General features: G+C 36.0%; 1 protein-coding gene across 3 annotated transcripts in view; it reads right to left on the bottom strand.

Moving 5' to 3' along the window:
• GLCE (glucuronic acid epimerase) overlaps window positions 1–10,559 on the bottom strand; it is a 109,103-nt gene that overhangs the window by 14,230 nt on the left and 84,314 nt on the right. The window lies entirely within an intron of this gene.

A 10,559-nucleotide genomic window follows, 5' to 3' on the forward strand; every position in this document is an offset into this window, starting at 1 on the left:
CACCAGTGAGATTTTTTAAAAATCAAAGCACAAAATGAAAATGTGTAATGAAAAACTACACAATAAATTTGTTTCTCAAGAAGACTGATGGTGAATATGTAATCCATTCATTTAATTCCAAGAGAAGGTAAAGTTGGAGTTCTTGCCTGTCTGAAAACAACTTTATTCTGCTCTCATCTTTGATTAATAGTTTGATAGGATATAGGACCCTGGGCTGCAGTGTTTTCTTTTGAAATGTTGTCGGTAGTATTGTAGCATTCAAGGTTACTGATGAGAGGTTTGATTTTAGACTGATACTTGTTGCTCTGTACATGACTTTTCTCTAGATCTTTAATCCTAGGAATCCTGCAGTTTCACAAGAATGTGTTACAGTGTGACATCTGATCCACTATTTCAGTAGCTGGTGCATCCTTTCAATCTGAAAACTTCTGTCCTCTCATTCTTGTTTAATGGATGTTGTATCTTTTTGCAGCTCTGAGTTTATTAGAGTTCCTTTTTTTGTAAAGTTCTCTCTGGTTAACTCAAGTTTCTCTAGTGGCATATTTTCTGATTATTTTAGTCTTTCATGCCATTAGTTTTCCTCCCATGCCTTGTAATCTCTGGTTACTCATTCATATTTAGGCCGGAATGACACATGAGCCAACACAGATTTTTTCTGTTACTGTCAAGATGGTCTGTTTTTTATTAGATTGCTCTCCTGAGGAGGCCTCTGTGTAGGCTAGGTACACAGTGTTCCTTTAAGGTTGTGTAGGAGGGGAGCCAGCAGGCTCTCTAAATGCCAGAATAAAGATGGCTTTTCCTTTTGTTCTGGGGACATAACTTGTACCCTAGAAGCCTTAGCTTTTCTCAATTTCTCTACAGAAAATCTGCCTGGTGTTTTGCCTGGGTTCATGCCAACTATCTGTAATCCAAATACAGGGGTGGGAGAGGTATGGGGAGGTGAGAAGAGGGTGTCTTCTAGTACTCGGGAAAAGATTCAGAAATCTGTTCAATTATCGCTCTTGGGTGGTCTTCCTACTTATTGGTATTGGCTTCTTCATTTCTTATTTCTATGCATTTTATTTCTGTGGGGCATCAGGAGGAAAAGGAAACAAAGATATGGGTTTAATCTACTTTGGAAATCATACAGACTTCAAGAGCTACAATCCAATAACATTTTATCATCTACATTATTACTATGAGAAAGTGTGTTGAATGCTAAAAAAACAAAGTGTGATATAAACTAATCTTCAGAGAATTTCCTTATATTGTAGTACAAGTAAACTGATAACACTAAATGGTGTTTATTTTATAAAAGGTCCATTATTAAAAACACTTATCTGGCCCTGACTGGTGTGGCTCAGTTGGTTGGGTATCATTCCACAAAGCAAAAAGGTCACTGGTTCGGTTCCTAGGCAGGGCACATGCCTGGGTCGTATTTAGTCCCTGGTCCAGGTTCAATGAGAGGTGCTACCAATTGATGTTTCTCTCCCACATCAATGTTTCTCTCCCTCTCTTCCCTTCTCTAAAGATACATAAATAAAATCTTTTCAAAAAGCCCCAAATAATTACCTGCCATAATTTGAATCATCTGTCAGCTATACTTAATATGTAGACCAATTAAAATAGAAATATAAAGTTTGTTGTCCCCCCCCCGCGGCTGGTGTGGCTCAGTGAATTGAGTGCCAGCCTGCAACTCGGGGGTTGCTGGTTCAATTCCTAGTCAGGGCACATGCCTGGGTTGTGGGTCAGGTCTCCAGTTGGGGGTGTACAAGGTGACTGATAGATGTGTCTCTCACATGTGTATGTTTCTCTTCCTCTCTTTCTCCCTCCCCTCCCCTCTCTCTAAAGATAGATAAATAGAATCTTAAAAAAAAGAAAAGAAATATGAAGTTCTTTTGTCCCATCTTTGAGAAGTGCCCATTCTCCATGATCCAAATGAGAGTAACTCTGCTCATGAGAACTAGGGTACCATTATGATGAGGCACATGAGAGGAATAGAAAGAAAAATCATAATTTAAAACATTCAATAACCTTTATGTCCTGATTTTACCCGATGCCATTCCGTACTAAAAGCAATAAGGACTTCTTAGAGAAATAGAAGATTTCATGTCTAGGACCTTACCATGACAGAAAACAATGAAGACTTTCAAATATCAATAGGATCATAATCCAGGGGATCGATAAAGTAGAAGAGGACAAATAGAAGAGGACTGGAAATATATAAAGTTGAAAGATACCTTGGAGGTTCACTGTATTTTTCTCTATACTTTTCTTTATGTTTAAATGTTTCTATAATTTAAAACATGGTATCAGAGCAAAAAGGCACAGGACAGGGATCAGCTTGAAAGATCCCCTTCCTTGCTAGTCAAAGTTGTGAGAATTAAGACTGATGCTAACTGATCCAATAAAAATTCATGAGTCTACAATAATATTAAAAAGGAGAGAGCCAGAAAAAAAAACTTACATCATCTTCTGAGCTGGTTAAAGAATTTATCTGACCTTTGTAGGAGAACAAACCGATAGCCTCAGATGTTAAGAAAAATTCTGTTTTACAAACTGTGGCTAATAATGTAGAAATAATTAATTTTTAAATTTCTTTTCTTTAAAATAATTTTTGTTTTCATTACCATTTAGTCTCATTATACCCCTCTCCCCCCCACGGCAATCACCAGACTGTTGTCCATGTCCATGAGTCCTTTTTCCTTCATCCCTCCCCCCACCCCTCTGCTTAGCTGTCATTCTGCTATCTATGAGTCTGTCTCTATTCTGCTTGTTAGTTCAGTTTGTTCAACATATGAGTGAAATCATACAGTATTTGTCTTTCTCTGACTGGCTTATTTCACTCAGTATAATGTTCCCCAGGTTCATCCATCCTGTCACAAAGGGCAAAACAGCCAAGTAGTAGTCCATTGTGTAAATGTCCTGCAGTTGTTTTATCTACTCATTTACTAATGTAAACTTGGGCTGCTCCTATATTTTGGCATTTGTAAATAACACTGCAATGAACATAGGGGTTCTTTTCTTTTGAATTAGTGTTTTGGGTTCCTCTGAATATATTCCTAGAAGTGGTATTGCTGCAAGCTTTGCCTGAGATTTTGCTGCCTATGCTTTCTTCTATGATTTTTTGGTTTCAGGTTAACATTTAAGTCTTTAATCCATTTTGAATTTATTCTTGTGTGTATTGTAAGAAGACGGTCTGGTTTCATTTTTCTGCAAATATCTGCCTAATTTTCCCAACACCATTTACTGAATAAACCATTTTTAGCCCATTGTATGTACTTAGTTCCTCTGTTGAACATAATTGACCATAAAGGTGTGGGTTAATTTCTGGGCTCTCTGTTCTGTTCCATTGATCTATGTGTCTGTTTTTATGCCAGTACCATGCTCTTTTGATTACTATGGCCATATAGTATAGTTTGGTATTAGGTAGTATGATTCTTCCAAATGTGTTCTTCTTTCTCAGGATCACTGTTGCTATGCGGAGCCTTTTGTGGCTCCATATAAATTTTTGAAGTATTTATTCTAGTTCTGTGAAATAAGTCATAAGAATTACAGTGAAACTATAGATTGCTTTGGGTAGTATGGACATTTTAATGTGCTAATTCTTCCTATGCATGAACATGGTGTGTGCTTCTACTTATTTTTATCTTCTCCAATTCCTTTCTTCAGTGTCTTACAATTTTCAAGTACAGGTCTTTTACACCCTTGGTTAGATTTATTCCTAGGAATTTTGTTCTTTTTGAAGCAATTGTAAATGGGATTGCTTTTTAAGTTTCCCCTTCTGTTAGTTATTGGCATATAAAGATGTAACTAATTTCTGGATATTAATTCTGTATCCTGCTATTTTGCTGAATTCATTTATCAGTCTCAGTAGTTTCTTGGTGGAATCTCTAAGGTTCTGTATGTATAGTATCATGTCATCTGCAAATAAAGACAGTTTTACTTCTTCCTTTCCAATTTGGTTGCCTTTCATTTCTTCTTGTCTGATTGCTGTAGCTAGGATTCTAGTACTATGTTGAATAAGAGAGGTGATACTGGACATTCCTGTCTTGTTCCCAATCTTAAGGGGAATGCTTGTAGTTTTCCCCCATTGAATATATGATGCTGGCAGTGGGTGTGTCCTATAAGGCCTCTATCATGTTTAGGTATGTTCCCTCTATTCCCACTTTGCTGAGAGGTGTCTTTTTTTTTTAAACATAAATGGGCCCTGAACTTTATCAAGAGCTTTTTCTGCATCTATTTATATGGTCATGTGGTTTTCATCCTTCATTTTGTTTATGTGGTGAATCATATGTATTGATTTGTGAATGTTGTACTAATCTTGCATTCCTGGAATAAATCCCATTTGATCATGGTATATGATCTTTTTTGATGCATTCTGTATTTGGTTTGCTAATATTTTGTTGAGGATTTTAGCATGTATGTTATGTATGGCCTATCATTTTCTTTCTCTGTAGTGTCTTTATCTGGTTTTGGAATTAGGATAATGCTGGCCTTGTAAAATGAACTTGGGAGCTTCTCCTTCTCTTGAATTTTTAAAAATAGTTTGAGAAAGAAAGGTGTTAGTTCTTTCCAGAATGTTTGATAAAAATCACCTGTGAAGACATATGGTCCAGGGCCTTTGTCTGTTGGGAGTGTTTGATTACTGCTTCAATTTCACTAGGTATAATCAGTATATTCAGATTCTCTGATTCTTCCTGATTCATTTTTGAAAGATTGTATGTTTCTACAAATTTATACATTTTGTCCAGGCTGTCCAGTTTGTTGGCATATAGTTGTTCATAAAATTTTCTTACAATCCTTTGTATTTCTTTGGTGTCAGTTGTTATTTCTCCTCTTTCATTTCTGATTTTATTTGGGTCCTCTCTCTTTTTTTCTTGATAAGTCTGGTTAAAGATTTGTCAATTTTGCTTATCTTTTCAAAGAACCCAGCTTAGATTCTTTGATCTTTTGTATCATTTTTTAAGACTCTATTTGGTTTATTTCTGCTCTGATCTTTATTATTTCCTTCCTTTTACTCACTTTAGGCTTTGTTTGTTGTTCTTTATCAAGTTCCTTTAAGTGTAAAGTTAGATTGTTTATTTAAGTGTTTTCTTTTTCTTTTTTTTTAATAGGTCTATAATGCTATGAATTTCCCTCTTGGATTGCTTTCCCTGTGTCCTACAGATTTTGCATTGTTGTGTTCTAATTTTCATTTGTTTCAAGGTCTCTTTTGATTTCTTTCTTGATCTTATTGTGTACTCATTTATTGTTTAATAACATGTTATTTAGCTTTTGTGTCTTTGTGTCTTTCAGTGTTCTTCTTGTGATTTTTAGTTTTATACTATATGATTAAAGAAGATGCTTGATATGTTTTAAATCTTAAATTTACTGAGACTTGTTCTGTGTCCTAACCTGTGGTCTATCCTAGAAAACATTCCAGGTGCACTTGAAAAGTATGTATATGCTGCTACTTTGGGGTGACATGCTCTGAACATATCAATTAAATCCACTTGATCTAGTGTGTTCTTTAAGGCTGCTGTGCCCTTGTTGACTTTCTGTCTGCAAGATCTATACACTGAAGTCACAGGGGTATTAAAATCCCCGACTATGACTGTATCTCTGTTGATCTCTCCCTTTATGTCCAACAAAATTTGCTTTTTATATTTAGATGCTTCTATGCTGGGTGCATGAATGTTTACTAGGATTATATCCTCTTGTGGGATTGTTTCCTGTATCATTATGTAGTGTCCTTCTTTGTTTCTTACTACAGCTTTGGTTTTAAAGTCCATTTTGTCAGATATTAGTGCTACCCCAGCTTGCTTTCTTTTTATTTTCATGAAATATCTTTTTCCATCCTTTTACTTTTAGTCTGTGTGTATCCTTTTGATCTGAGGTAGATCTCTTGGAGGCAGCATATATATGGGTCTTGTTTTCTTATCCATTCAACTACCCTATGTCTTTTGATCAGAGCATTTAAGCTATTTACATTTAAGGTGATTATTGATAGATGCACATTTAGTGTCATATTATTGTTAAACTGTTTTCCTGGGTTTTTTTTCCCCTTTCTCTTTTTCCTCTTCTTCTTAAAGTAACCCTTTACTTGTTGCTGTGCTGGTTTGGTATTTACAAACTCCTTTAGCTTTTTCTTGTCTGGGAAGCTCCTTCTTTCTCTTTTGATTTTAAATGAAAGCCTTGCTGGGTAACATAGCCTTGGTTGCAGGTTCTTGCTTTTAACACCCCGAATATTCCACATCACTCCCTTATGGCCTGAAATGTTTCTGTTGAGAAATTAGATGACAGTCTAATTGGTGATTCCTCGTATGTAACTACCTGCTTTTCTCTTGCACTTTCAGGATTTTCTCCCTTGTCTTTAAGCCTTGACATTTAAATTTTGATGTGTCTTAGTGTAGACCTCTTTGGGTCCAACTTGTTTGGGACTCTCTGAATTTCTTTGACTTGTGTGACTTTCCATTCACCAGATTAGGGAAGTTTTCAATCATTATTTCTTCAAATAGGTTCTCAATCCCTTGCTCACTCTTGTCTTCTGCTATGCTTGTGCTACAGATATTGTTATGTTTCATGTTGTCTAATATGTTTCTTAAGCTCTCCTCAGTTTTTACAATTCTTTTTCTTTTTGTTGCTTTGCTTGGGTGTTTTTTTTCCTACCTTGTCTTCCAAAGCACTGATTCAACCCCCTATTTCATCTAACCTACTGTTTATTCCTTCCAGTATATTTATTTCACATATTGCATTCTTTATTTCTGACTGGTCTTGTTTTCTTATCCATTTAACTACCTTCTGTCTTTTGGGCAGAGCATTTAAGCTACTTACATTTAAGGTGATTATTGATAGATATGTATTTAGTGCCTTTACATATTTTTTATGGTTTCTATGTCTTTCTTCATGCTGTTGAGTATCCTTATTATCATTACTCTAAACTTTTTAGCTGATAAATTGCTTGCCTCCATTTCATGTAGTTCTTCTGGAGAACACTCTTGTTCTTTCATTTGGGGTCTGTTTCTTTATTTTCTCATTCCAGCTGCTCCTTTGTGTTTGTTTCTGTGTATTAGATAGATCTGCAAGACTTTGGTGAACACCTAAGTCAAACCCTGCCTGTGACAGGCCCTGGGCAACCTGTTTGGAGCTATCAGAGTCCACAGTGTGTGGCTCCCTCTGCTGGGCCTGGGTGTGTGCAGAAAGAACGAGGCTGTGCACCACAGCTGGCTTTTACCCACACCAGGACCTGAGTCAGGTCAGCTAAAGCCTTAGGGCTCCCAGCAATCTGCCTCCACCTGCAGGTTTTCTGTACTCCTCAGTAGCAGGGGTTAAGCAGGGTGGGGCAGAGTAATTCCTATGGGTGGGAGCTATTGCTTCCCCTCAGGCTGATACCACTTGGAAGGAGTGCTGTGCCTGAGAAATATGGCTCCGGCAGTATGGGGAATGACTCAGCATAGAGATGCTGGTGGCTGTCCCTTCAGTTCTCTCCCCAGAGCCACTAGGCCCAGGCTCTCCTCAAGCTTCTCTAGCCCACTCTGCCCTTCCTCTGCCAGAGCCCAGGTAAAGTGGCAGTCACATTGTGGCTTCTTCCGTCTGTCCATGGTTATAAGGCTTCTCTCCAGCTAGTACTCAGTTGGTTATTCAGGATGATTTTTCCATAATTTAGTTTAAGTCCAGTTTGGTCCTGGGAGGAGGCTGATGTAGCTTCTGCTTATATCTCTGCCATCTTGGTCTCAAAAAACAGTTCTTTTAAGTCAGAAAATTAGTATTATGGACTCCCTATGAAATGAGTAATTTAGGTAAGTATTATAGTCAGGTATATGTTCAATAGGGACCTAGAGATTTTTTAGTCACAGGGAGAAAAAGATGAAACTCTACAGTAAAAAAACTGAATGGACATTAATTCAGTGGTCAAATTCAGTTTCACCCAGATATTGTGTTTCTTGATGAGTTAAAATATAAAGTACATAACTTATTACATGGCTCAACCAAAAATGTTTAATTTAAATCTCTCAGGCCTTAAGATTTAATTTCTAGTTAACAGGAAATACAAGGTATAGAGGAACAAGTTATATGTGGGAGAAACCAGACACATTTAGGAGGTAAGACATCTAGCAGGATATCTGGCCCTGTCTTCTCAATAAATTAGTGGTATAAAAGAAAGGGGGACTGGATTAGACATTTTTAAAGAGTTGTAAGGAATATAACAACCAGATGTGAAAATTTGTCCTACACTGGGAAATCTGACTATAGGCTTGATAAAAAGGAAAGATGGAAGAACATAGGGAGGATGTTGTTAGTTTAAAAAAAGGTTATAAAAGAGGTTATAAAAAAAGGTTAGTTTAAAAAAGGTAATATAGTATGATCTCACGTTAGTATAAAATGAATACAAATACAGGTCTTTATTTTCTAATTTTCATGATTATATTTGCTGTTTTTTAAACTGTAAAAATTGACAAATAGAAAGGACAAAGTCAATTTTGTTAAAATATTGAAAGAAAGAAATGTAAAGTTTAAGTTGAAAAATATCTGTAAGTATTTAGTTTTCAAAGTAGGCACTGGTACTTTTGGGGAGAAGGAGAGAGACTGGAGAGATAGAAAAAGGATGGAGAGAAAGAAAACACTGAGCATTGGCACATGGTATTAACCATCAAATGAGGCTTATGGAAAGGTAAATGTGAACATTTTATTATAATATTGCTCAAATGGTAAAAAACTGACCACAGAAATTTTCAAATATCAAAAAGTAGATTGCATTGACATTTTGCTAAGTATAAATGACAGTTACTTTAAGAGCTAATATGACGGTTTTCTGCTGAGTGGTGATAAACTTCCCATTTAACTTTAAAGCTTTTGCCACATCCATGAACTAGATTAACCTTTCAAGTTACAAAAAAAAGTTAAAAAAACCTATAAATTCAAAAGCCTTGAAACCTCATCTACTGCTGACCCTAAAAATCTATTTTGTAAGAAACATAATGCATTAAAAATTGCATTATGGAGATCTAAAACAGAAAATAATATTCAGTAAGATTGTAAAGAAACTGGAAAAACTTTGCAGACATGAATAAAAATTAGGAAAAACAAAATTTAACTTAGGTTTTCTTGGGAGAGCAAACTGTTCTCTTCTAAAACGATCTTCATCCCTGGCTGGGGTGGTTCAGTGGATTGAGTGCCGGCCTGACAACCAAAGGGTTGCTGGTTTGATTCCCAGTGAGGGCACATGCCTGGGTTACAGGCCAGGTCCCCAGTTGGGGGCACATGAGAGGCAACCACACACTGATGTTTCCCTCTCCTTTTCCTTCCCTTCCCTGTTCTCTAAAAATAAATAAAATCTTTTTTTTTAAAAAAGATCTTCAATCCAAAGAACTCTTCTATGATACCTTACTTTTCAAGTTCATTTTCATAACCAAATATTTCAAATGACCATTAGAGTATTTCAGTAAACATTAGAACTGTGAATATCAGAATGAATCTATAAAATAGGAAGGTCATATTTCAGTTATGAATAATCTTTAAATAAATTTGTAAAAGATTTCATAGAAAGAAATTGGCTGTTTCTTTCCTCTGAATAATGTAGACCAAGGCTTGTTTGCTCACTCTTTTCTCTTATTTATTTATATATCTAACAATTTAATTTCTTATAATCTCTTTGGTATCAAGTAGAAGGAACAGTAGTTAATCAACAGTAGATACATCAAACAGTAGATAATCAAACTGACTATATATACAGAAAGTAATGAGACAAAAACTATAAAAAGGCTGCACAAATGTGGTGTGAAACACAAAGAAGGAAGCCTGTAACTCTTATTTTTGTAAGGTATTGAGGAAAGCTTCAAGGTGGAATGAGTAGAAAGTTGACGGCCAAGCATGCTCACAACTCAGGGTTTTGCACTTGTGATTCTCTCTCTCTGGTACTGTTTCCCCAAACATCCAGTGGCTGGCTCCCTTACTTCTTCAGGTCCTTGCTTAAGGAGCAATATATCAAAAAGGACTCTTCTGACCACCCTATCTAAAATAGCAGTTCTCACCCTGTCATTCTCCAGGTCCTGGGTAAATTTGACTTTTCTTCTTAACTTGTATCACCACTTGATATTATGTATACATATTTAGATTATGAGCTGTCTCTAATCCACTAGAATTTAAATTCCACAGGGACTGTGATTTCATTTCTGCTGGATCCCAAGTGGCTAAAAATGTGCCCCGTTCACAGTAGGCATTCAATGTAGATTTGGTGAATGAACAAACAATGTTAAGCATGCGATCTTAAAACCAGACATTTGAAATAGACAGCTTAGTTTTTTTCCCCATATTTGGGTATTCTGAAATCATAATCCAAGTAAAATTGAACATAATGGATGCAAGAGAACATGGATTGTGATGCTGTATATTGGTCAACTTTTAAAAATATATTTATAATTCATTATTGTTCTTAGTTATGTTCCATCTATTTACTGATTGATAGATCAAGATTTAAATTATGCAGTCAAGTATTCTGTGATAGCTCTAACTCAAAGGAGAACTGATCTAATATTTCTGGTGGTCAGGTCCCTTCCAGTAATGTAAACAAGCAGTATTCTCTGGCAACTACTCTCAAA

The sequence above is a fragment of the Artibeus jamaicensis genome, unplaced genomic scaffold (genome assembly GCF_021234435.1).
Source record: "Artibeus jamaicensis isolate MK-2021 breed Jamaican fruit bat unplaced genomic scaffold, CSHL_Jam_final contig_548, whole genome shotgun sequence".
NCBI classification, from domain to species: Eukaryota; Metazoa; Chordata; class Mammalia; order Chiroptera; family Phyllostomidae; genus Artibeus; species Artibeus jamaicensis.